General features: G+C 37.5%; 2 long non-coding RNA genes across 2 annotated transcripts in view; both read right to left on the bottom strand.

Moving 5' to 3' along the window:
• LOC120768211 overlaps positions 1–26,406 on the bottom strand; it is a 500,046-nt gene that overhangs the window by 351,990 nt on the left and 121,650 nt on the right. The gene's annotated exons all lie outside the window — the stretch shown is intronic.
• The window catches only part of LOC120768209, a 287,272-nt gene that overhangs the window by 192,040 nt on the left and 68,826 nt on the right, over positions 1–26,406 (bottom strand). Inside the window, exon 3 of the long non-coding RNA XR_005704740.1 lies at positions 4,846–4,964. This is a non-coding gene — a long non-coding RNA (uncharacterized LOC120768209). The remainder of the gene's footprint in view (positions 1–4,845; positions 4,965–26,406) is intronic.

Genomic DNA, 26,406 nt, shown 5'->3' with positions numbered 1-26,406 from the left:
TTCTTTTATTTCAGTAGAATTAAGCGACAATGATTAGCATGACATGCTTCTAGATCAAAATTGTCATATCAGTTTAATACAATCGCCCTTGACCTTATCGTAAGTAAGCTACTTTATTTGTCACTCACCGATAATATATACAAATTTCACACCAAAAAGGTTGAAATTCATTAGCAATTGCTCCTATTTGCTAATTGTTGCTAATTTGCTTAAATTCCGGCCACGCTGCATACTCTTTTTAATACGATTTTATTACAAGCTTTTACAATGAGGTTTAAATAGTGTGGTATTTGTATTTGCAAACCCTAGGGTTTGAATAAAATCATGCAGTATGCATTTACAACTCATTTACACCGTTGACTTTATATAATTTAAACTTTCAGCCGGATTGTTTTTACAAAATTTCGCGCTATTAAACTGAAAATAAAAACTCATTTGAAATTCATTGCATGCAAAAAGCAGCAAAGTGGAATTAATGAAAGCACAACAAAACAAACGAAGAAAACGAATAAATAAAATACCGTTAAATTGCATTTTTACGGAACTTTTTCAATATAGTTGCAATCCAGCTGGTGAAATATTGGCGCCATGCCATTTAATTTGTTATGGTGAAGCGATTTCTGTGGAGATGATTGCACATATGAGCAAATATTTAATTGTGTGAAAGTGTGGCAGCATGTAGGGTATATGGGAGCTCACGAAAGTCCTCTACACTGGATAAATCCTATATAAGAGATATCATGTAAATTATTAATAATGAGGAGTGCTTAAATCATTTGATTAAAATAATGTAGAGAGCGAAGCTTAGGAGACAAACAGAGGAGATATTTATAGTGCTAAGTACATCTATGTTTAATAAAACCGCTACAGATATTTTGGGTTATGTAAAATTATATTGGACAGAAACACAAACAGCAAATGTTGACGTGAACCTCTAGGAACTTCGAGTGTTTTTTTCGGCGTCTACTGGCACCATGGGCTCCACAAGCTCATAAGATATGCTGATGAACAGTCGACAATTCTCTATAAAGAGAGAGAGAAAGGCAAAAGTGAGGAAAGAGGCCAGATTGGAGACCGGGAACAAAGTGAATCATCCACTTCGCCCTCAAGCTCGAGTCTGACTTCCAACTGAGCATTTCACCGCAGGAACAACTGTGGAGATTATAAGGTATTGTAATTCCTCGCTGCCCACGTACGATTGGCGAGTTACGCGGCTCGAGAGAACTGAGAAATATTATGGACAAGCGCTGATTCTGCTAAACGCAGAGTCCCTCGGGCCTCCCAAAGAATGCAAGGGTGCCATTAGCTTTGGTTTCGAGAGGTTGGCTTTAAAGATGCTCCCAAAGAATGACAGCGCGAAAGGCCCTCAACCCCTAGTGCTGTAGAGGAGAAGGTCGGGGAAGATGCAGCGACCGTGGAGTTAGATCCGATCTTACCCGACCTACCGAAACTAGCCAGTAAGGTTGGCGAATCGCCAATTGTCGAATCTGTCTTCAGTTTTGAAAAGCTGTTTAAGGAGAATTAGGAGACACGTCACGCTAAACTAGCACTGTTGGAGAAGAGCTTGGAAAATGAATTTTCTTCAAGTTAATCTCCAACATGCAAAGGTGGAACCTGCAAACCTACTGCTCCGTCTGGAATGAGCCACGGTCCTCAAAGCCGCAAGATATACGACCGTAAAAGCTACACACAGCACTTACTTGTAGATAATCTGTGTATTTGGAAACTTTGAGCCAGCGAACTCTTTTCACCTGGTTTACCTTGATTCCATTTCAAAATACTTGGATTATCAGGTTACCGAAAGCTTGGGAGGAAAATACTCGCTGGAGTAGAAGGTGTGACGCACTTTTTTGCGAATGGATCAAAGCTTGCGAGGAGAGTTGGTGAAAGAATACACTGTCGGAAACTTTCAATCACCTTTAGTTTTAGGTTTTCTGACCACTTCAGAATCTTTCAAAAGAAGATGGCTTTCATAAAGGGAATAGTAGATATACTGCTTCGTCGATATAACCGGAATAGTTAAGGTTGCGTAAGTTGCTACTAGACACTGAGAAGATGGATATCTAAATGAGCATGTTAACCGTTTGGATCACACACTCGCCGAACTAAGATCAGGTGATCTTTTCTCTGTCTTCATACCTGCGAAGAAAACATTGGTAGGAAAAGACCGACTTACGGTTGGTTCAAGACATGATTTAGAAGTCTAGTATTGGGAACTATCTATCAACACTAATTTCACGATGCTTGAAGCTGCTTCGAAGACGACGAAGTTGAAAACTGCCAAATGTTTTTCTTAATGGTTATAATACGATCTGTCGACACTTCAAATTTACTTACACGTGTGATATCACACGACTTTTCTGGCAAATCGAACGGTCCAAAAAGTGTACTTTTCTGTTTACTGAAGTGCTCTGTTAATACATCCTTTGATTGATGCGATGTGTGAGAAGTGGCGCAGTCTTGTTGAAACCAAATGTTATCATGACGCGATAATGGTTGCTTCTGACGATTATGGTCTCACCGGCAGCATTTTAAAGACATAAAGAACGATGATTCCACCGGCCCACAAGCCACACCAAACCATGGTTTTTCTTGAATGAAAGGACAGCTCTTGAATCTCTTCAGATTGCTCTTCGTCGTGCGGCAATTTTACTTGAATACATTCCCATTGAGCCAGAGATGGGCCTTATCGATGAAAAAAAACGCCGGTTCTTCTTGGAACTTTTCAAGAGCCCATAAATCGAAGCGATATCGCCTAGAATAGTAGAGCAAGTTTTACACAAGTTGTATTTTGTACGTTTTAAAATTAAGATCTAGACGTAAAAGGAGCCAAGTCGTTCCATACGTCAGCCCTAGTTGCTGCGAACGTTGCCGAATCGACTCCCCACGGTCTTTGTGACTGAACGTATTTCAAAATCTAATTTTTAGTCTAACAAAATCGCTCTTTAACTATTTCCCGTACTAAAGAGACCTGAGCTTTAGAGAAAATCTATGGGGTCGATTTTTTTACAAACCGCAGAACAGCTTTCTTTGCAATATTGTTCAAAAGATATGATAAAACAAGAAAAAACGTTAACTTCGGTTGCACCGAAGCAAAATACCCTTCACAGGTGCATTTCTGTTAGTAACTATGTGTTCAGTTTGTATGGCTGCTAGATGCTATAGTTAACCGATCTGATCAATTTCTTTGGAGATTACATTGTTGCTTTAGGAAATAATATATACCAAATTTGGTGAATATATCTTGTCAAATGTGAAAGTTTTCCATACAAGCATTTGACTCCGATCGTTCAGTTTGTATGGCAGCTACATGTTATAGTGGTTCGATATCGGCCGTTCCGACAAATGAGCAGCTTCTTGAAGAGAAAATGACGTTTGCAAAATTTCAAAACGATATCTTAAAAACTGAGGGACAAGTTCGTATATATACAGACAGACAGACGGACGGACAGACAGACGGAAATGGCTAAATCGACTCAGCTCGACATACTGATTATTTAAATATATACTTTATAGGGTCTCCGACGATTCCTTCTGGGTGTTACAAACTTCGTGACAAACTTAATATACCCTGTTCAGGGTATAAAAAGATCCACAGATATATTTTACATGTAAAGCGTAGTATAAATGCTTCGAAAACAAACAACAGCAATTATTACTAATCTAAAAAGCAAGCATTTCTTGCCAATATTTGTGTAAGACTCCAGTCTGCGCTTCAGTATTTACTTCGTACTGATTAATTTAGCTATTTGCTGTTTACAGAATAAACGCTAAGGCAGAGGAAAGGCAAGATAACTATTAAACCACGAATTTGTATTTGATGAAGGTGCTCATTGCCGCAAACTGGAAAAGTTTTTCGCAAATCTCTGCAAAATTAGCTGCAAATGGTACGAGCGAAAGATAAAAATGTTAAAATGTAAGTGAACGTAAACACACGGACACACACACACACACACCCACACCATTAGCAACTAATACATGCATAACAACAACAATGTTGGTGGGAACTACTTAGTGAAGCTGCGCGCATAATCTGCTTAAAAAAGCAGCTGTTCAACCAGCTTCGCCTACAATGCTAACAATTGCGCATGAAGCACATATACACACATACAATACTTATATCTAACGTTAGTGTATATGTGTGTTGCTGCATATCTAATCCCTGAAGGCGCTAATAAAGTTTGTTGCAGCTCCATAGTCTTAGCATTTATCGCTAAGCCACATACATTTACTCGCAGATAAATTATATGGAAACTTTTGACCCAACCACTTAAGCAATCTTTTTCGCCGACTAGCAGTCGTATTTGTATTTTCAACTTTTTATAACAGCACTTTTCTTGTCTGTCATTCCGAGAATTTTAATGAACAAGCGCTCATTCGAGAGAGATTAGAGTGAATGTGAATGTTTTTCTTTTCATTTCTTTCCATTTCGTGTATTTATTACAATGGTTACAAGTTCGATAAGAATTTCCATTCCTATTTAAATTCTACATGCGGTGCCACTGGGCATATGAACAACATTCAAATGGAAGTGAAAGGTATTAAGGTAGTGCAGGAAAAGAGTGTTGCGTTGGCTGAAATAATCATTTCATATGGTCAATTTTCATTTCATAAGGCAAGAGTTCTAAAGAAAAGTTATGTACATATACCCTACATATGTTAAGGACTTGAAATGCGCGCTTAAGGTGAAGAATATTCAATGTAGACATCATTTATGGGTTTGAAGATCAATAAATTGATAGAATTTGTTTATATTTTCCATGAAAAATATTTGTTAACTATTGTAAATTTTCTCTGCATGTCTTAAACCAAATTATTTTCTATAATCAAGCGATAAGTGTTTACCTTTTTAATCATTATACAGCTTTATCTTTGTCTTCTTCAGCGCTTATTAAGTTTCGAGGATAGAAGTGATTCGTAGCAGCTCCAGCCAACTGACTTCATACTTATAATAGACTATACATCTGCAATAAAATAAAATAATCATTAAAAGTAAGCAAGAAAGCGTTAAGCTCGGATAATGCCAAAGAAATAAATAGATCTTAAACGAAGTGTTCGGATATATATTGTGATAAAAAAGTACCCGGAAATTGTAAATAAATCGCAAACTATTTAATTATTCATTAATATTCATTTTGTCGCCTTCAAAGTACTCCAACCAGATGTAATACACTAATACACTTATGCTAACGATTTTCCTTGAAACCCTTCTATAATAAGCACTTTTTGGGATGGCCTTCAGCCACTTCAGAGAATTTTGTTTTATATCTTCGATCGACTGAAAATGTGTTCCAAGGAGCGGCAATTTCAGTTTGGGGAACACGAGAAAATCACACTGAGCCGAATCTGGTGAATACGGTGGTTGATCGATGGTATACATTGCGTTTTTGGCCTTAAATTCGGTCACAATCGTGGTTCGATAAGATGGTACCTTATCATCGTGTAAAATCCATGAATTGTTCTTTCACAATTCCGGCCGTTTTCGACGGATGTTCCCACGCAAAAGCTTCAATATGGCCAAATTGAACTCCATATTGACAGTACATCCCTCCGAAACACGTTCATGATACACCAAACCACGAATATTGAAAAAATGAGCATCACCTTCTTTTTGGAGTGGCTTTGGCGTGGTTTTTTTGGGTCTTTCCCTCCATTCTGATGATGTGACTCATGTCACATCGGCAGTTACAATGATCTTTATTAATGTGGCATCGGAATTCGTACGTTCAAGCATGTCCAATGAGACCTGTTTACGGTAATCTGTAAAAGAAACATTCACATTTATAGGGACGAGTCAAGCAAGAACGCATTTGAAACTCAAAATATCCACCAAAATCATTCGAACGATCATTTTCTAACACTTGCTTGACGATTTTCAAGCAGCACAGCCTTCACTTTTTCAATATTTTCATCAGTTGAGGAGGTCGAAGGTCGTCGAGGTGTACCGACTTAAGGAGTTGCATTAAACAAACTGGTTGACAGTTCGCGCTCATATTTGGCATAGTAATTAAGGACAGTCCTACCAACTTAGCAAAATATATGGAATATCACTTACAAGGGGAATTTAACTTACAATTTCCGGGTACTTTTTGTCACAATGTTTGTTATATGGGGAAAGTTCAACCGAAGAATGGGAAATTGTGATTCCTGGGTTAAGCTCTAAAAGGGCTAAGGGAAGGTAAGTATTGACCCAATTTTACCCATTTCTGCCACAAGGGCCTGTAGGTGCCGCAAAAATGTTCTCCCTGAATTTCAATACTAAACCTCACAGAACCAGCCACATGCATTGGGTTCCACATATTTAGTTACTGAGTCCTCGAAAAGTTATAATCCGAGTTCGATTATTTTAATTTGTATACCTCAAAGTTAATGGCCCTACGCCAATAAAGAAGAAGAAAAAAGCGAAAGAAGCAAATGGAATTTCAAATTGTGCTGTATTTGAACCAGGCGGGATTTCACCGTTTCCACAGTGTTTAGTTAACTTTATACAACAAGTTTGGTTGGAATTGATCAGATAGTTTCTGAGATATAGAAAGATGTACTAAAGATGTACTGTGCCACGCTCATTGTCCAATTTTCACATCTACTCTTATAAAGAACTCGAAATGTTTCCTGCCGCTACAACAACAACAAAAAGAGAAGAAAGTAACACCCGCAAAAACACTTGCTGATGTGGTCCGGAAACGTATTATCATTGGTATGCTGAATAATGGAGACTCTGAAGGAAGAATTCATAGAAATCATTGGAAACAGGTCAAGCTACGCTGGCAAATGTGACGCTGGAGGTATTACCAAGCAATCCTGATCCGCTACCGTCATGCAGAGTTGCTGGCAGGTACCAGAGCAATATTGAGCTGATGACAGAGACGACGAGAGATCGGTCGTACTAGACGAAGTCATTCTAGCCAAGTTAAGGGAGGTATATCCCGGAGCTAAGATTCAAAAAAATATCCCGTCTTGGTCAATGGTAAGTGTCTGGATGCCGGCTACGCCATCACAGCTGAACAAGATAATGCAATTCATTAGAGCCTGCAGTCTGAATCTGCCTACAGAGAGGTGGAAACTCGTTAAGGCATTCGAGGACACCGTAGCAGAATCTGACGGGAGCCCAAAAGCGCTGCAGATAGTGTTGCAACTTACAAAGGAATCCATTGAATAGCTGGCGAAAAGTTGCGATTAGTTATATTTCGGATTCGCGAAAGCGAAAATCACTAGCTATAAGTCAGAGGCAGACGAGGAAGATCCTGTGGACTCCACTAGTGATGTTGAAAATACAGAGCAGGTTGAGTGGTTTTCGGGGTCTGAGCTTGCAAATAGAGTCTCAAATCTTTTTACTGAGCGGGAGCTATAAAACATATAGAATTTCCTTTTAATTAGGTTGGTTTAAAAATGTTATTTTGAGTACCTAATAAAATGTAGGACGAACCTCACGAGGTTATACTTTTCGTCGCCAATGCTCCTGTCCAATTTATACTGCAGTTGTATTCGTAATTATAAAGTAGAAGAGGAAAAAGCACAGGAGAGACATAATTTCATAATTTTAATGATTTTTCGAAACTCCGCACTTGTCATTACGTAATATTTTGTGGTTAAGCAAAACTCCGTGGACGAGTAGCCAGCAGCGTTATGTTCACAAGCCAGCTGCGCTACACTAACAAAGTTTAATCATTAATTATGGCGCTTGAAAATTGAGCAAATCAAAAAAGCATAAACACGCAAAACTATCCGCAAGCGCAGAACTCGTTTGAAAAATTTCCGCTTGATGAGTACAAGTGTGCATGTGTGAGTGTGTGTAGCTGGCAAAACAGTTGTGTGCACTTGTGGCATCATTTGGTTAGCCGGTTGCATGGTTTGTGGACAAGTTACTTAGCCTTTTGCATTTTACATTTTGCACTGCTGCCGCAAATGTTGATTTCAAGTTGTTTGTTTGTTGTTTTGCAACTTTGCAACTTGTTTACGTTCTGCACCTGTATCCCCCCGATTCGAACCACTACCACTACAACGACAATGTGACATGTGGACTCGTAGATGCGGCAGCAGCAGTTCGTGTTGCAACATACATGGTACGTTGTTGCATCATAAATCACGACAATAATCTACTGCGTCGCCTTAGTAGCCACAAACCAACTTTTGCAGTTGAGAAAACATTGGAAAATATTAACTTTCGGTCACATGGAACATGCGGAGTATTCGTATGGGGCAACAAAATTAAAGGCAGAGCAGCGAAAATAAAAATCGAATATTACAAAAGCTAAAGCATCAATTCACCATTATTTAGTTGTGAAGTTTTTGGGAAAGTTTTGATTGTAAATTGACAAATTTTCAGATTTTGTTTGGAATTATATACGATTTAAGGTTTATAGCTTTGCTTCCGTTATGTCTAAGAGTTTTATAAACTCTTTGATTATGTGACTAACGCTAGACAACCCCTACGACACCATGGATAAGCCAACCGGCGGAAGACCTGTGACGACGAATATCGATCAAATCATGGAAAGCATCGAGTTAGGACGGCGTGTGGCATCTCGTGACATCGGCCAGAGGATGGGAGTTAGTCACCAAACCATTTTAAATCATCTGCAGAAGGCTGGATACACAAAAAAGTTTGGGACAAAAAAACCTTCTGGACCGAATCAACGCCTGCGATATGCTGCTGAAACGGAACGAGCTCGACCCATTTTTGAAACGGATGGTGACTGGCGACGAAAAATGGATCACATACGAATATACCAAGCGAAAACGGTCGTGGTCAAAGGCCGGTGAATCGTTCCAAACAGTGACCAAGCCATGATTGATGGACAGGGAGGTTTTGCTGTGTGTTTGGTGGGATTGGAAGGGAATCATCCACTATGACCACACACTTAGTTGATGAAGCTACGGGAGCTCGGATGGAAGGTTTCATCGCATCCACCATAGCCCCGCCATAGCGTCAAGTGATTACCACCTGTTCCTGTTCATGGCGAACGCCCGTGTTGGTGTAAAGTTGAACTCAAAAGAGGCTTGTGAAGAGTGGCTGTCCGAGTGCTTCGCAAATAAGGAGGGGGCTTCTACGAGGGGTATTACGGAGTTGCCTAGATGGAAACAGATTATCGAACGAAACGGCGCATATTTTAACTAAGTCCGATCACTGTAAGACTTTTTATAAAGCATTGAATAAAGAGCAAAAAAGCGGTAGGGATATTTGACAACCTAATATGAAGACATCGATTGGCGGAACTTCATATTTTCGTTTAAGGTGTCCAGTAAAACCCGAAGATAAAAAATGTACCAAATGTTCCCCTCTCCGTACCCAAGTAAAGATCAAAATTGCTAAACATACTTATCCATAAGTTATGGGTTGAGAATCAACGAATAATAGTCAAAGATCTTACTGGCATCGTTGGAATATCGGAAAGAACCATTTTGAAAGATCATTTCGGCCTAAGAAAAAGCGAAAGCACGATCGGTTCCAAAATCACCAAATATTTTCGAAAAAACAGCGTCTCGTTAACGTCTGTGAAAAAATGCCTTCCGACAACCATCATAAAACGTAGTATTACTGGCGATGACCCTTGGATCTATTTGTAAGCTTACAACCCAATCAATGGGTCGACTATCATAGCAAAGTTGAAACCAAAACCTATATATGCTTTACAGCTTAGGTTTAACTGTCGTGACTTCACAAAGGATAAAAACAACTGGCGAAGGTTTGGGTTCTCGGCTCAACCCAAACCCTCAGTTGTAGTGCCAATGACTTATGAACTTGTTTTTATACCCTTCATAGGGTATATAAGAAATGTTTTCACACGTCCCCCAACGTCACCGCACAATCTCCCAAGAAATTGTTTAAATCTTTGCCACTAAAGAGTCAAGTTAACATTGTTTGATTTTTCTTTAAGGATTCCACAATCTTCTACAAATACTTTGTTGTATCTTAAACACCGAATTAGGAATTTCAGAAGTTCATATATTCTACCAGACATAAGAGGAGAAGAATATAATATAATATATTATCTACACCATCAAATAGTCTTTTTGATCTTTTGTAGTTCAAATATACTTGTGCAAATCAGCGCCGACATATCCAGTTTTATTTTTTTCTGGTAATTGGAGGAAGCCAAAGCTTTAGCACTACTTTGGCGGTTTGTCTGTTTTTACTAATGGTTTACCGTTTAAAATTTTAATATTGCTGAGAATTGGCATCGAACTTATGTAGGTTTTGCTTAAAGGCAGGTCCTGCATGATCTTCGACAAAATTTTTAAGAATCTCTTCAATAAGTTTAGTCTGCTAATAGTCACATTCGTTTTTTATCCAACATAGTTCTCTTCAAAGGTGATACGTTGTTTATAGCCCCTCTATATCTTCTCAATACCGATTTGTCTTTACTACAAAATATGCCTACTGCCCAGCGGGGATTATTTTGAGAATTGAGAACATGAAATAGTCGCTGAAGGCCAGATCGCGAGAATATGTAGGATGCGGAAGCAATTGAAGCCCAATTTATAGATTTTGCGCATTGTTTTCGCTGACGGAGTGCATTATTTCGGCGATTTCACCCTTCAATCGATCCAATAACGCTATGTAATAGCCGCTGTTGATGGTTCAATAAAAGTTATTCCATGCGCATCCCAAAATACAAACGCCATAACCGACTGTTGCATATTTCCACTCTTTAAAGCGGTTTCATCGTTTGCAGTCCACTCGGATGAGTGTCGACTGGACTTCGGAGAAAAATGATGAAGCCATGTTTCATTCATTATCAGATATAGACACAAAAACTCGGGTTTATTACGCTTAAACATCCACAAACACTGCTCCGAATCATGAACTCTCGCGCCACCCACTTTGCACAAGGCTTTCTCATTCCAAATATTCTTTGGACTGTCTGCTATCTTGAACCGCTTCACTTTATGGTCATTCAAAACTATATTTTTGTACTTTTTTGATGTTTTTGTTCTGCGTTTCCCGTAATCGGTGCTCAGTTCACCACGTCTGAACTTAGCGTACCAATCCTTGATGGTTTTTCTTTTTCTGGGGCAGTGCTCGGAAACTTGCCATCAAGCCAAGTTTGTTGTTCAACCGTATCTTTTTTTGCATTCAAAAGCAATGATTTTACAAAACTCGAAATTCCTTTTTAGCCATTTTTTTGGAATAAGGAAAGTTGCTTCACTCAAAATGATATAACTCCCAAACTAATATTCGGGCAGATGTCAAATTTATTGAAGGTTAGTGCATATCGTATGGATTTAATTGTAGTAGCGCCATCTACTAATATAATCATTTCAAGTATATAACCTTAAATTTTTTCAGCATAGCTACTTAATCTAAGTTCCTTTCTGGAGGTAAAGTCCACATTCTTCAATATATACTCAAAACCAGATTTCCAGTGTTTTTATACTCTCGCAACAAAGTTGCTAAGGAGAGTATTAAAGTTTTGTTCACATAACGGTTGCTTGTAAGTCCTAAAACTAAAAGAGTCAGATATAGGATTATATATACCAAAGTGATCAGGGCGACGAGTAGAGTTGAAATCCGGATGTCTGTCTGTCCGTCCGTCCGTCTGTCCGTCCGTCTGTCCGTACGTCTGTTCCTCCGTCCGTCCGTGCAAGCTGTAACTTGAGTAAAAATTGAGATATCATGATGAAACTTGGTACACCTATTTCTTGGCTCCATAAGAAGGTTAAGTTCGAAGATGGGTAAAATCGGCCCACTGCCACGCCCGCAAAATGGCGGAAACCGAAAACCTATAAAGTGTCATAACTAAGCCATAAATAAGGATATTAAAATGAAATTTGGCACAAAGGATCGCATTAGAGAGGGGCATATTCAGACGTAATTTTTTTTGGAAAGTTGGCCTGGCCCCGCCCCCTACTAAGTTTTTTGTATATATCTCGGAAACTACTATAGCTATGTCAACCAAACTCTACGGAGTCATTTCCTTCAGGCATTTCCATATACAGTTCAAAAATGGAAGAAATTGGGTAATAACCACGCCCACCTCCCATACAAAGGTTATGTTGAAAATCACTAAAAAAAAATCAATGAAATTCGGTATATAATATTTTCTTAACATTCTGATGACATGTACGAAATATGGGTGAAATCGGTTCACAGCCACGCCTTCTTCCAATGTAACGCTATTGTGAATTCCATCTGATGCCTTCTCTGTATAAAACGAGTATACATTAGGAACCAATGATGATAGCGGAATAAAACTTTACAAAAATACGGTTTTTTGAAAAATATGTAAATGGCTGATAATGAAATCTCGATTATCACTTTATCATGCGAGAGTATAAAATGTTCAATGACACCCGAACTTAGCCCTTCCTTTTTTGTTTAATATGTACTTAACACAAAATAACCAAGTTCTATAGAAGAGAACACTCAGATAATGAATTACCCAAATTATTTCTACAGTTTGAATCATATTTACCACTTTACTCGTTTCTAATCGCCGTCGAACATTCACATAATCTATCGCTTGCCATATTTCAAGTGCTTTACTTAAACACACGTGGCTAAATTGAGATGTATTTTCATACATATGTATGTTTGAAATTAGCATAATCATATTAAACTACCTAAACTCTATGAATATTCTTTGCTGCCACTCACCTATTTCTACCCACACTCACATACTATAAATATCTGAATTCTTATCCTTGAATGAAATGACGAACTAGGTTGAAGATAAATTTTTGTATGAAAATGGTCCAAGAAGCGCTAGTTTAGAAGTTGATTTAATTATTAGACTAAAATAAAACTGGTCCGAAAAGTGCCTGTTTACAACTCGAAATTTTCTACTAAAGTAAAACTGGCCCGAAAAAACCTTAACGGGTCCGAAAAACTACCAAAGAGCTCTACTAAGTATGAAGTGATTATTCAGCAAGTTATTTTTTCGAATTGTCAAATTTGTCTGAAAATAATACTAGCTGAGGTTTCGAAATTTTTAACTGAAACGAAAGTGGTCTAATAAGAATTGGTTTAGAAATCAATACAATTATTCGACTAAAGTAGAACTGGTCCAAAAGGTTTACAACTCAAGATTTCATACTAACGTAAAACTTGCCCGAAAAGAAAATAACCGGTCCGAATAAATACCAAAGAACTCTACTCATTATGAAACGATTTATTAAAATTTTTTTCAATTTATTACAACTAAAATTTCAAAGCTTTGTCTTTGTATTTATTGGAATTGAGACTTTATAACACCCCCACATTTGGCGCTACAGTCGAATCAGTACCAACTTTGGTGTTTAGCATACAACTTGGTCCATGTACAAAACCGGAAAGGGAAAAAAATCATGAAAGGTCGACCAATCGACTTATGACCAAAAAACATTTAGCACAGAATATTCTGCTAACCACATTTATTTATGTTTCATACTAGTTTCAAGACAACTGGTTTAAAACTGGCACGTTTCACAACAGTTCACTATAGAACTCCCATCTACATTCACTTGCGTGTCTAACCACAGCAATTTCTGCATGCATAAGCCTCATTTCGACTTGCATAATAATTTCAGGCCATCCTTTCTTGAATTGCAAAAGTGTGATGAATTGCTTTGCTTTGAGTTTGTCTAGTGGATTTCTGGTTGACTTTTTAAATGAAAACTGTTGAGTGTATGCAAAGCTTACCTGGTGATGTTTTGCATAACAAATCATTCGTAGCAGAGTGGAACTTCTGATTAAGAGCCCGAGTAGGTAGAGCAAAAGGCATACGAATGTAGTGAATATGTGCCAATTTACTTATCACCGAAGTGTATGAAAGCATATGGTGCGTTGGTTGTAATGCACGGTTGGTGATTGGAGCAATGAGGAAGTTCATAGGGTAAATTTACTTACTAAGAATATTTTATGATGAAAACTAAATGTAATTCCATGCATATTATTTTTCAAAGTTTACGATATGACGTACGTCTATTCTTAAGGTAGGACTTTTCTTAATTAACACAGTAGTTTCTGACTCTTGAGAAGGAAATAAGAGATTTCTGATTACTACTGCTACATATAATGTAAGATAATGAGCTAGAATTCTGGCCTCCGGTATATGAGGTCATACGGCGGAGAAGCATATGAGATATAAAAACCTTTCCAAATGGAAATAAACCTTCCCAGCAGCGGTTAAATTCATTATCTACTAACCCACAGGAGATATCAGAAGCAGTCTTTATATCGCCTACTTTGCCAGTTTTGCCGATTCTGCACGTTAAAAGCAGCAAAATGTTCGGCCAGATTCGGCCAATTCCCTCAAGTCTTAAATAACTGTAATCTAGGAAGTCTTCTAACTTTTCATATTCAGATGGTAAAATATCCTGTCCTGGCTTTATTGGCATGACTCTCACTTTCTATACACTTATGAATATGTTAAGAATATCAGTAAAGAATATACTACTACTATATAAGACCTACAATGTATAAAGCCCAGTTCCACATACAAAACATACACGCCAGCACTTGTCTTAAGAAAATCCCTTTTAATCGCTGCTTGCATACTCACCCTACGATTTTCAACTTTGCTATGCAAATATTTGAATTTGCCACCTGCTAAAATTAGTTTGCATAATTTGTGGTGAAAGTTCTTTGAGTTTGCAAGGTAAAAAAGCTGAACAATTTAACAAAATGAAGTGAAAACTTTGTGCATGTTAAAATGCAAGAATAAATATTTCCTTTTGGCAAACTCTTTCAACATTTGCAAGCGGTGTGTGTATCTATAAGTAAGCACAAACATTTGCAAACTACATATGGACACAGATATATACATATTATATGCACATACAAAGGAAGCTCACCTTATGACACTCGTAGACATAAGAATTCGAAGAATGCATTCTACGCTTAATGCAATTGAATGAATTCGATTTGCGTTCGAAGAAGAACAAGAATATCCAAATATTCATTTTAGTGGCAAATAATTAGAAACTGTACGCTTTCTTGATTAAATTTGGTGCCATGTTACACTATGTAACAGTGTGATTTACGAAATGTAAATTCCAAATCTGAGTCCGAACTGCTTAAGATAGATAATGACAACACATTTCAAAGCAAGGTGTAAGATCCCAATCTAATTATAATGGTTGCTCATGAGTATATACATATATATTACAGGGTCCGGCACTCGAAGTGTAACCAACTTCAGACCGTTCACGCAGCTGTCGCACTGGAATCAGCTGTTTATAAATTTCCTGAATGACAGTTCGGAGTATTGTTCACAAGTGTATAAAAGCGTTTTGCCAAAAGTGAACGCAAAAAAAAGTGATCAGCGATGGAATTCAAACGTAATATATTTAGCTGGAAAATCACAGCCAGCAATTGTTCGTGAGCTCAAACACCTTAATTTGAATAAAGTTTTTGTTTATCGCACCATCACTCGTTACAATGATAGTGGTAGCATCGCAAAACGCCGTGGAGGTGGTCATCAAAAGACTGCAACGTCACGTGAGAGGGTTCGGAAAGTTAAGAAGCGACTTGAACGAAATCCTCGACGAAGTGCCAATTAAATGGCTAAAGAACTGAAAATATCCGACCGCAGCATTCGACGCATATTGAAAAATGAGCTCAAGCTCAAGCCTTACAACAAGTAAGACTTGAGAGAGCGAAGCAGTTGCCGAACATTGTGTTTTCTGACGAAAAAAAATGTCCAATTGAGCAATGCATGGATGAAAAACAACGTTCCGAACTTCATTATGACCACACAATGGCTCTAGAATTCACCAGATGCGAATCCAATGGATTATTCTCTCTGGCCCGTTTTGGAGAGCAAGGTCCGAGGTAAAAAATATATACCAGTCTCGAGATGCTGAAGAAAGCCATTGTCCGGGTGTGGGCCAAAATACCGGCGAGTCACATTCGGCAGCTTGCGATTCGTTTCTTGACAGTCAAGGCCATAGTTAAGGCAAAAGGAGGTCATATCGAGCAAAAGTGAATTGTTCCTGAATTTATGATTATTTTTACAGATTTTTTACTTTAAAATAAATGAAAATAATTTTCCAAATCGAATTTATGGCTTTTTTAATTGGTTACACTTCGAGTGCCGGACCTTGAATATCATTATAAAATTCCAAATACACTTTACAGTGTTTTTTCCTTTTTAAAGTAATTTTTTTAATATATTTAGTTCACTACGTAAGCCTATAAAATGTCAGTTTGTAATACAGCAATTACTCGAAATATGCCGTTACCTTTCGTATATATATTTACAGATGTTGAAAAAGACATGTGGTAATTAGTTGACTTTGTGAAATAAAAAAGTGTGGATTTCCATAATATTGCTCTGCTTTTCAAAAATAGGACAACCAATGAGCCCTTTTTGCATAAAGAACACTCCTGGACAAAAGCGAATTTTTAATGTTACACTGGAAAGGCGCTTTGTGAGGCATATAAAGGTTGGTTTGCTTGAAAATGTGGGCCAAAGCAGGTGCAATATCTTCCATAGGGATGGAGTAAATGTGACAAGAGAAGCTATCAGGAAGAAATTGCGAAAACTACTCAAAAACTCCAATTTGCTAAAAATATGAAATCTACACTCAAAATGACTGGATGCGAATCATATGGCCGAACGAAACATAATTAAACCATCTGGAAAAAGCCGGGCGAAGGTGAGTGAAGACAACAGCGTACTCCTTTGACTAGCTGTATTGCTCAACCAACGGTGATGTTTGGAGGGAGTATTGTAATGATATGAAGATGCATAAGAATGGAGGGAGTGAGAGAATGCGTAAGGCTTGCCGGGCGAATGGATGCCTATATATACGTTGATATACTTTAACAAGGTTTATGCAGGAAGCAAGATATGTGGGACAAGGAGTTGTGGGGGTCATCACCATCCAGCAAGACAATGATCCGAAACACACTTCTCGTGTAGCTAAGTTTGACTTCAAAACAACGGATTTGAAGTAATCGACTGGCCCTGTCAATCGCCTCTCAAACGAGCGATTTTTGGCGCTCCAGGTGGAATATATCCCTTCTCAGCCGGCTGATCGCTGGCCATTCACAAAGGTTATGTTGCAGCCTTTCATCATACTCCGCGCATTTTCCTATTTTTTCGAAAAAGAAGTCTAAAGAATAGATAATACCTCTACAGTATTACTAAGTTTCTCTTTGTCTAGAGGTAGAAGCTTTTTGGTCACTAAACAAAGTAACAGTGTTGCTAGTGTTTTAAGAACTGAGATGTTCATCTAGGATCCACTGCTTCAAACAACCCATAAAGGAGCTGTCGCGGGGCAGTTAAGGAAAATTATGTTCTCAACTGCCGCTTTCTTTTCTTTTCCTTCATGAATGGGTATGCAGTTGATATCAACCTAGTTACTTACTGAGTCTAGTTATTGCCCGATTGCAACACCTAATCACATAGAGACTTGGTCCTGGCTACTGATAGCATTAATTGCCGCTTGGCTGTCTACTATAATGTTTATTGATTTACTGGTTAAAGCAGAAGGTCTCTTTTCACATTTTCTATTACTATGCCAAAAATTTATACCTGAAAAACTGAATTGTAGTCTTTTATATTGAATCTACCTTCTGCTTATAGAATTATATTATTATAGGCTGAGATTCTGATCCTATTATACTCTTTTATCCGTCGATGAATATGTAGAATTGTGTTTAAAATCTCATAGATTTTTTTCTCGTTTTTATTGTTAATTTAGTTCGAGTTCATTAACAATATCGAGTATGGCGCTTGGCTCCCATGCCCTAAAATCATGATCGGGCTGACCGAAAGCATTGATTGACTTCATTTGAATATGTATTGCATGAAGAACCTTTGTTCATGAACATTGCATTACCTCAGCAAGCAAACCCGTCACTTCCGGAGTTTATGTTAATATGGGATGGTTGGAAGGGCGCACAGTTATGTAGAGCCAATAGATCAAGTGAAATCATAACCCCACTTTGGGAAATGGCTATTTTGCACGGGTTCCAGATTCGAAGGGGTTTGAAAACCTTGCTCTCACTGTATTATCTTCAGCTTGAGTTGTTATCAAGGTTAACTTCGAGTGATTTTAAAGGACCCGGTGGTATAATGGTTCTACGTCTTAATGATGTATTACGACATTTTTGTTCTTCTTTTGAAAAGACAGATTTCTTTTCTCTACGGTTTAATAATTAGGCCGTGATTGCTTGTGACACCTAAAACTAATCGAGATACACATAAAATTAAATAAATTAAATTGATAACAGAGGTTCTACCTAACCGTCCCTCATTCAAGGCTAAAATAGCGGTAAATTAATTTGGTTTACCTATTGCTGTTCGGAAATGGCCAAAATCGGATTAAAATGATGATCTTTCGCCATATTACATCGTTTTCAAAAGCATCATAATGCAAATAGTGCTGCTAAAATCTAGTAATTCCCTCCCAAAATTTGTCAACATACATATTTCTAAACCTGCTGATAGCCCCTTTATGCCAAATATGTGGACAAACGTCCCTCCTACTTACTTCTTCTTCTTTATTTGCGTAAACACTGTCTACGCGGTTATAGCCGAGTTTGCAACAGCGCACCAGTCGTTCTTTATTTTCGTTGCTTCGCCTCATTTAGAGATTACAACGGTAACCGGTTCCTTCTCTACCTGGTCTTTCCAACGCTGTCTCTTAATTCGCTTAACTATGTCAATACCGTCGTATATTTCGTATATCACATTGTCCTATCGACTGCGGTATCCGCCGTTGCCAATTCGTAAAGGTCTATAAATCTTCCATAGAAAACCCGAAAACTCGTAAGGCTGACTCATCAGAATTTGTCATCGTCCATGCCACTGTACTAACTAGCTGGACGGGGATGATGAGGGATTTTAGAGTCTATGCTCCTTCACTCCTCATACGACCGCGATTATCGGCAAGATACAGAGCCGCAACAAATCTTTACAATGCTAAGCAAATCTTTGTCTAGTACCTCTGATCGAAACTTGCGCTTTAGTTATCTGTCAAGACTTCTTCCAATTATCGCGCCGCTAATCATAGGTAAAATTTAAACTCTCATCTTTTGCCTTTGTAGATACGCACAATCGATTACATTTTGTTCCGATTTGTCAACTTTAATCCTCGCTAGGCTTTCCCAAATGTGGTGAATTAAAATTCCTATCACCTTAGTTACAAATAATAAGTCTCATCATTATCCCACATGTAATTCCTAGTAAACCGTCTTATAGATATCAATATCGATATACTAATGCTGGACAACAACAATTCGAAAACAATCAAACTCAAAAATGAAAGGTCAGCGAATTAAAAAATGATCTCGTTTTATTCGCGGATAACCAAATAAGTTGAAATTATACAGATATATTCTTCATAACGGAAGCTTTTTCCCAGCGCATTGTTAAAGCACAGAAGCTGTAATACTCCAAGTACACTTCCTTTCAAACTCTACAAGACATAACTTAAAATATATTGTGCATATTGCTTCGTCTTCTCCAGTTTACTTATCGCGCTAGAGAAGGACAAAGCTTATTTTTACATTGACTGACGCTTCGTAAGGGGTCGTGCACCATCCACATTACGAAGGACACTGCGTTTGGGTTGTTAGCCCCAATTAGAATGCCGCATAACCGGAAGCGAGCGCTGATTGAGACGTGACAAGCTGCAGCAAAGCGCAGCAGCGGCTAGTGGACTATAAATTTAATAGCGGCTTCTCATTCGGCAGACATTTTATTTTTTGCTTTACACCGGCAATGATGAAACTCCGCAAAGTAAATTGAGTATGGCACCGCAGGCGAATTATTCCATTTAATATGCCATCAAAATAATATGGTTGCGTCGAAGAAAAAAATGTGAATTATTTTGCAGCCATTGGCGGGGAGGAATTTCATTAGTTACCCTTAAAATATTATATATTTATATATTGGCGTGAAGCGACAACAGAAGAATATATAAATATATATTGTACTCGAAATATGCTAACTATATACATCAACATCAAACTCTATTAAAATTTAATATAAACTCCAATCGCTTAACTAACAATGCCTGACTGCAGCTTAATGCATCAGCATCCTTCTAATATATATATATATATATTATCCGTGCACTGTTTAGTTATGGAAGCGTATACAAAAAACTACCACTAGCAACAACATTAGTTCATAATTATTGCAAAATTATGCAGAACATCAAGCGTTTCAGCCATATTATTATAGTTGCTCAACAGTGCGTATACGTAACTTTTTTCTGTAGATAACTAAACGCTTGGCTGCACAAAACTTAATGTGCAAGATAATCGCATAAATCTCGGCACTACTCGAGTGAGTCAATAATAACACCATGTAAATACATATGTACATATATATATATATATACATGTATGTAGTTGCCTTTTATATGGCTTTGACGGCGCTGAGCGCAAATTGCATCTTAATATTGCTTTCTAGGAAATTAAATTTAATACAAATTGCAAAAATCAGCTATGCTTGGAGTAGTGAGTGTTAAAGTAATACGAATAATAATATATACCTTAACCAGTGCTATTTTGGTCTTATCAGAATTTTGATGCTAACTCGGTTGCTCTGAGCTCAAGTTGTATGTTAATACATTTAAGTTTATCGTCAATTTTGGTGTTTATATTATTGTTGTTGTTGTATATTAATTCCTAGTTTACCCAACAAATTATTTTTCCTTAACTCGCCGTTTTTTGTTGAGCTCATGGAGTTGGAACCCTGTTTTCGATATAAAATGACAAATATGGCAGACTAATGAGAATTGTAGAAGGCCTCATGGCTGAATAATTTGACACTTCATATCATATATACATAAAATATACCAGAATGAGCCCAGAATTTCTTTAACTACAAAAAATGCGCAACATAGTATGCATAAACTTAAGATCTTTAATAAAACTTGGACTTTCTTAAACACCAAACCAAAGATGTTCAAAGTATACAAACAATACAGAGCTTCTTAAACTAAAAATTAATAACCAAGGAAGAGCAATATTATACGCTCAGCTCATTTTGAATATCTTATTTATTATAGAAGAGCTGAGGTTAATAAAATGCTCCTAAGATTTTACCGAGGTTCCTCACATATAGTCACCGATCATTTGCAGTAAATTGAGCCGGAAGTTCGCAAATCTTTATATTTGGTATATGAGAGCTGAGGGAAGTATTGACCCCATTCCATCAACTTTTGGTACACAGAGATATTAATACTTAGAAAAGAGTATCTCTGAATTTCAATTGTATATCCCATACATTGACCGATATTTTTGGTCAAAAGTCAACTATAGATACTGGAGTCTACAATTCCGGTATTTGAAAGCTTGAACAGTTTTGTTTTGATTTGCGCAATTTTGGGTAATAACGTGGCTTACATTAAAGCACTGTTTTATTTAATACTTCTTGATAGGTATCCACGAAAGTAAAAGAATCAACATATGTATATTTATGTAAGTCTGTGTTATATGGAGATATGGTTGTAGCCCGATATCACCAATTTTCGTAATGTAACAAGGAATACTAAAACAGTGTCACGTGCCGAATTTGACTGAAATCGGTCGAGCAGGTCCTGTGATATGTGAATTCATCTATAACAGGGCGGTGCCACGCCCATTGACTAATTTCTACTTTGGCTCTTTTAAAGCTGTCACGGCGATAACATTTAATGTCTCGGAAATTTTTATACTCTCGCAACAAAGTTGCTAAGGAGAGTATTATAGTTTTATTGTTTGTAAGTCCTAAAACTAAAAGAGTCAGATATAGAGTTATATATACCAAAGTGATCAGGGTGACGAGTAGAGTTGAAATACGGATTTCTGTCTGTCCGTCCGTCCGTCCGTGCAAGCTGTAACTTGAAAAAAATAAAATAATTGAGATATCATGATGAAACTTAGTACACGTATTTCATGGCTCCATAAGAAGGTTAAGTTCAAAGAGGGGCAAAATCGGCCCACTGCCACGCCCACAATATGGCGAAAATCGAAAACATATAAAGTATCATAACTAAGCCATAAATAAAGATATTAAAGTGAAATTTCGCACAAAGGATCGCATTAGGCAGGGGCATATTTGGACGTAATTCTTTTGGAAAAGTGGGCGTGGCCCCTTCCCCTACTAAGTTTTTTGTACATATCTCGGAAACTACTATAGCTATGTCAACCAAAGTCTACAGAGTCGTTTTCTTCAGGTATTTCCATATACAGTTCAAAAATGGAAGAAATCGGATAATAACCACGCCCACCTCCCATACAAAGGTTATGTTGAAAATCACTAAAAGTGCGTTAACCGACTAACAAAAAACGTCAGAAACACTAAATTTTACGGAAGAAATGGCAGAAGGAAGCGGCACCCAGGCTTGTTTTAAAAATTGAAAATAGGCGTGGCCTCGCCAACTTATGGACCAAAAACCATATCTCAGGAACTACTCAACCGATTTCAATGAAATTCGGTATATAATATTTTCTTAACACCCTGATGACATGTACGAAATATGGGTGAAATCGGTTCTCAACCACGCCTTCTTCCAATATAAAGCTATTTTGAATTCCATCTGATGCCTTTTCTGTATAATACGAGTATAAACATTAGGAACCAATGATGATAGCGGAATAAAACTTTACAAAAATGCGGTACATATTTGAAAAATATGTAAATGACGGATAATGAAATCTCGATTATCACTTTATAATACGAGAGTATAAAATGTTCGGTGACACCCGAACTTAGCCCTTCCTTACTTGTTGACTATTGATTTAACACGCTTATAGTAGTTTTTAGCAGTACCGAGAGTACCGTATGAGGAGTGAGCGAAGTTGTGATCCGATTTCGTTTATTTTCAGACTGTCGGTAGAGGTTCTTATAGGATTTATGTTAGCGAATTTGGTTTGAGCGCTTTGAGAGATATGTACGTATGTACATTAGACCTATTAGAGGACGGGACATGCCCACTTTTTTGAAATTTTTTTCCACAGGTGCCACTTACTATTAGCTTTCATATACTAAATAATGTATATTGACAGAGCTTCTATACAATTATTTTTGTAAGTGATTTTTGGATACTAAGCGTGATATCTAAAAAGAACCGAGTAAAGCTACCAAATGGCGGGATTTAAATTTGGTAATGTTTTATACTAATACCTTAGCTAGTTTTAGCTGATATTTCGAAATATTTACAAAAACTTAGTTTTTAGAAATTGTTGTAATTCAAAAGTTCGACTTGTTCTGTAGTTAGTTAGGTTAGGTTAATTCATAGGGTTGATCCAAATTCGATGGGTCCCACTAAAAGTGGATCACTAGATCTTAATGGAACGACGTTACGTCTTTAGGTCACTACAAACTTATTAAGGCGGAGTTATTTCAATCCCAGTCTAACATAAGCCAGTCATTAGAAGTGAGTTAGACAAGATCATTTCACCTCGCTTTCTTTCTAACTAAAACTAAATGAAATATTTTGCCTCACCGCGAGATAACCAGTTAGAACACTTCCAATTAGGGCCAGTTTGGTCTTTCTAAGAGTAGGTAGTTGGAAGGTTTTCCTACAGTTTATTATGGGTCGTTTAGAGAATTTCGCAGTTCCACGAGTTCTGTTGGTTGGTCAGCGCTTTCTGAGCTCACAAAATTCCACACAACGGATGAAATAGGGAAACCTTAGCCAGCTCATCCTCTTAGTAGTTTCCTCCGCTTCGGCCCTCAAAATCGTCGCAGGTATGTGAACCGAGGTAAAACCGCCGGAATAATATACGCGACACAATGATCCAGATTGCAATCGAAACAGTTTGGAATTTCAGTGTGTCTCTGCAGGGTACCTCTCATTTACTCAGCTTTCGTTAGTCTATTTAATAGACTTAGCCGCCAAGCACCTGCCACTTACAGGTGTAAGTACCATTACCGCTGTTGCTTTTATTGCATCACAGATGTCAGCAAGGACCGCTCTTTGACCACACTCGAGCTGCTTAGCTTGTGGTTGCCTATACTACAGTATAACGCGGCCTATGCATTCCTTTCTCACTTCTCGATATTTGACTTCTATGAGGGCTTCTATTAGACCATACTATCAAGGATAAGCCCCACGTACTTCACACTGACCACCGTTTCATGAATAGAATCTCCTCAATAGAAGGATAACATCAAGAATCTGCTAGTACATTTAGTTACTCTTGGGTGAGATCGAAACGGTGTTTAGGATTTTCCCTTTAACCAAACGAGCTTAATTGTCTTGATTGTTTGATGAGTTATACCATTTGCTTTGCAAAGTTGATGATGTCATTACATTTATACCAGTTAGAAGTTCGAATTGGTATTATTTACCTTTTTGCTGCCTCAAAGACCACATAAAAGTGATATAATTTCATTCTGCTCCATTTGCAATTACACCAGTTAGTTTTTTGTCTCTCTTGTGGTCATCTAGACACTCCAGTGTACTATAATAACCGTATTCTATGGTCTATTATGCCTTATACCAGTCTATTAAATTTATACCAGTTTAACTTTTGATACGCCATAGCTAATGTTATGTGGTTTGAAGCCAACTAAATCGTCCTCAAGTTTCTTAAAATGGTCATTCCATACTAAGTTACGCACTTATTATAAGTCTCCACAGTTGGATCTTCTAACAATTTTTTATTGACTCAGTTTAATATAGGTTGCATACCTCATGAGATAGCTGTATTAAACCTGGAAAGCAGCAGGCCTATTCAAGGTGAAAATTGTTAAAACATAAATGTTCTTTACTGAAACTTTCGGAGGTTAGAGTTACTGAATTTGTGCATATTTTGAACAAGCGCTTCGTGGGCATAGTGGCAGTTTAATTACTACTCACCCAAGGGACTATACATTGTAAAAAAATTCAGCTGAATATGCGGCAGACCACCATGTACAGAGTCTAGAGCCTTCAAAAAATATAATTTTGATAATTTAATCTGGAAGTGAGGAAAAAGTATTTGAATTTCTCTTAGTCTTTGTTAAAGCGGCTATTTAGTATAAAAAAATCACACGACTCCATATTTTTTTATTCTACCAGTAATTAATGAGTTGAGACACTAACGTGTACTCTAAGCCGCTTCACATTTTTTTCGAAAAAACCGAATGCCCTTAGTTTATTGTTTACTTATGGTAAGCTGGAATCCGCAAAACCCATGAGCAAACCGAATTTCATCGAGCATTTGGCGAATTTTAACGCTTGAGCAACAAGTTGCACACGAATATAATAAAGGTAAAACTTAAAATAAATTCCACGTGGACATGCGGCTTTATTCAAAATTAAATATTCATAATATTGGCTCAATATGAAGCCTTAACGCTTATCGACTGCGCCTTTACCTCGAGAAGCCGAACAAATTACCAAAGGAAGTAATAAATTTTGCATAAGCAACTCACAGCGTGGAAGTCACGATAAACTGCGTTCGCTTTTTGTTGTTGACCTCGCTTTGTGTTGTTGACTTCGCTTTTTGTTGTTGCTATTGTTTTTGTTGTTGCTGTTGTATTTGTTTTCGCTTTTGTTTTTGTTTTTGTTTTAAATAAATAAATCCTTATTAACTATTCATTTTAATGTGTGTGGCTTTAGACTTGCACTCAAGTGTAGCACTGCCGTTACTTATGCTGTTTATTAAGATGACGTCATTAATGGATTTGCATTCATTAAAATTCTTTTCCTTCGAGACGTGTGCGGCACAAACCTACGGAATGCTCAAAGTGCTCCAAGCGCTATCCTTTCATTACACTAAGTACTCGGTTGCATTGCAAGTTTGTAAACTGTGTTGTTGTTGTTGTTGCTGTTGTTGTTATAGTGTGGCAATCACATTAAAATCAAATTACTTTAATGTACCACACCGCAGCAGCAACAACTAAAGCAGCAATAAAAACAATATTAACAACACAAATGTATTTACGCGTAAGGCGGCGCATCCTCCATACATATGCACGTGAGTATGTTTGTGTATATATGAGTATAGCGTCTGTATACATGGCGATCTTGATTCAGCGTAGAGCCGTAATTTTGCATTACCGCACATGCGCTTGCACATACACGCAGCGGAATAGTGCTGTATTGTATTAGGGTGTCTGTGTTTCATATTTGTTTTGAAAACGCCCTTCTAAGTTGCCGTTTTTACCAAGTAAACAGGAATTCAACTTAATGAATCTCTTTGTTTTCAATTCGCTTTGTCTTAAAAACTTGATTTTTCCCTTATATTATATATGGAATTTTTTGATTCTTTACAAGAAAGCTTTTCTCTCCACAGCAAAAAAGTCTACAACCTTGGAGAAGTAATTTTCGAATACAAAATTTATTGCGCTACAAATTCGTTCTGAACATTTTTTTTCATACAAATATTGCTTTCAAAGTTATACGCCGTTAAACTTATGCCTGAAATGTATTACATATATTCATTGAGGACACAATGTCGTATGAGCAACACTGAATGCCGCTGAGCTAGTCCTTTCTGTTCTATAATATCCATGACCCACTGTAAACAAGTTCTTTGTTTTCAATTTA

Source organism: Bactrocera tryoni, chromosome 2 (assembly GCF_016617805.1).
Source record: "Bactrocera tryoni isolate S06 chromosome 2, CSIRO_BtryS06_freeze2, whole genome shotgun sequence".
Classification (NCBI taxonomy): Eukaryota; Metazoa; Arthropoda; class Insecta; order Diptera; family Tephritidae; genus Bactrocera; species Bactrocera tryoni.
The sequence above is the reverse complement of the archived record's forward strand: the minus strand, read 5'-3'. Positions and strand labels throughout refer to the sequence as shown.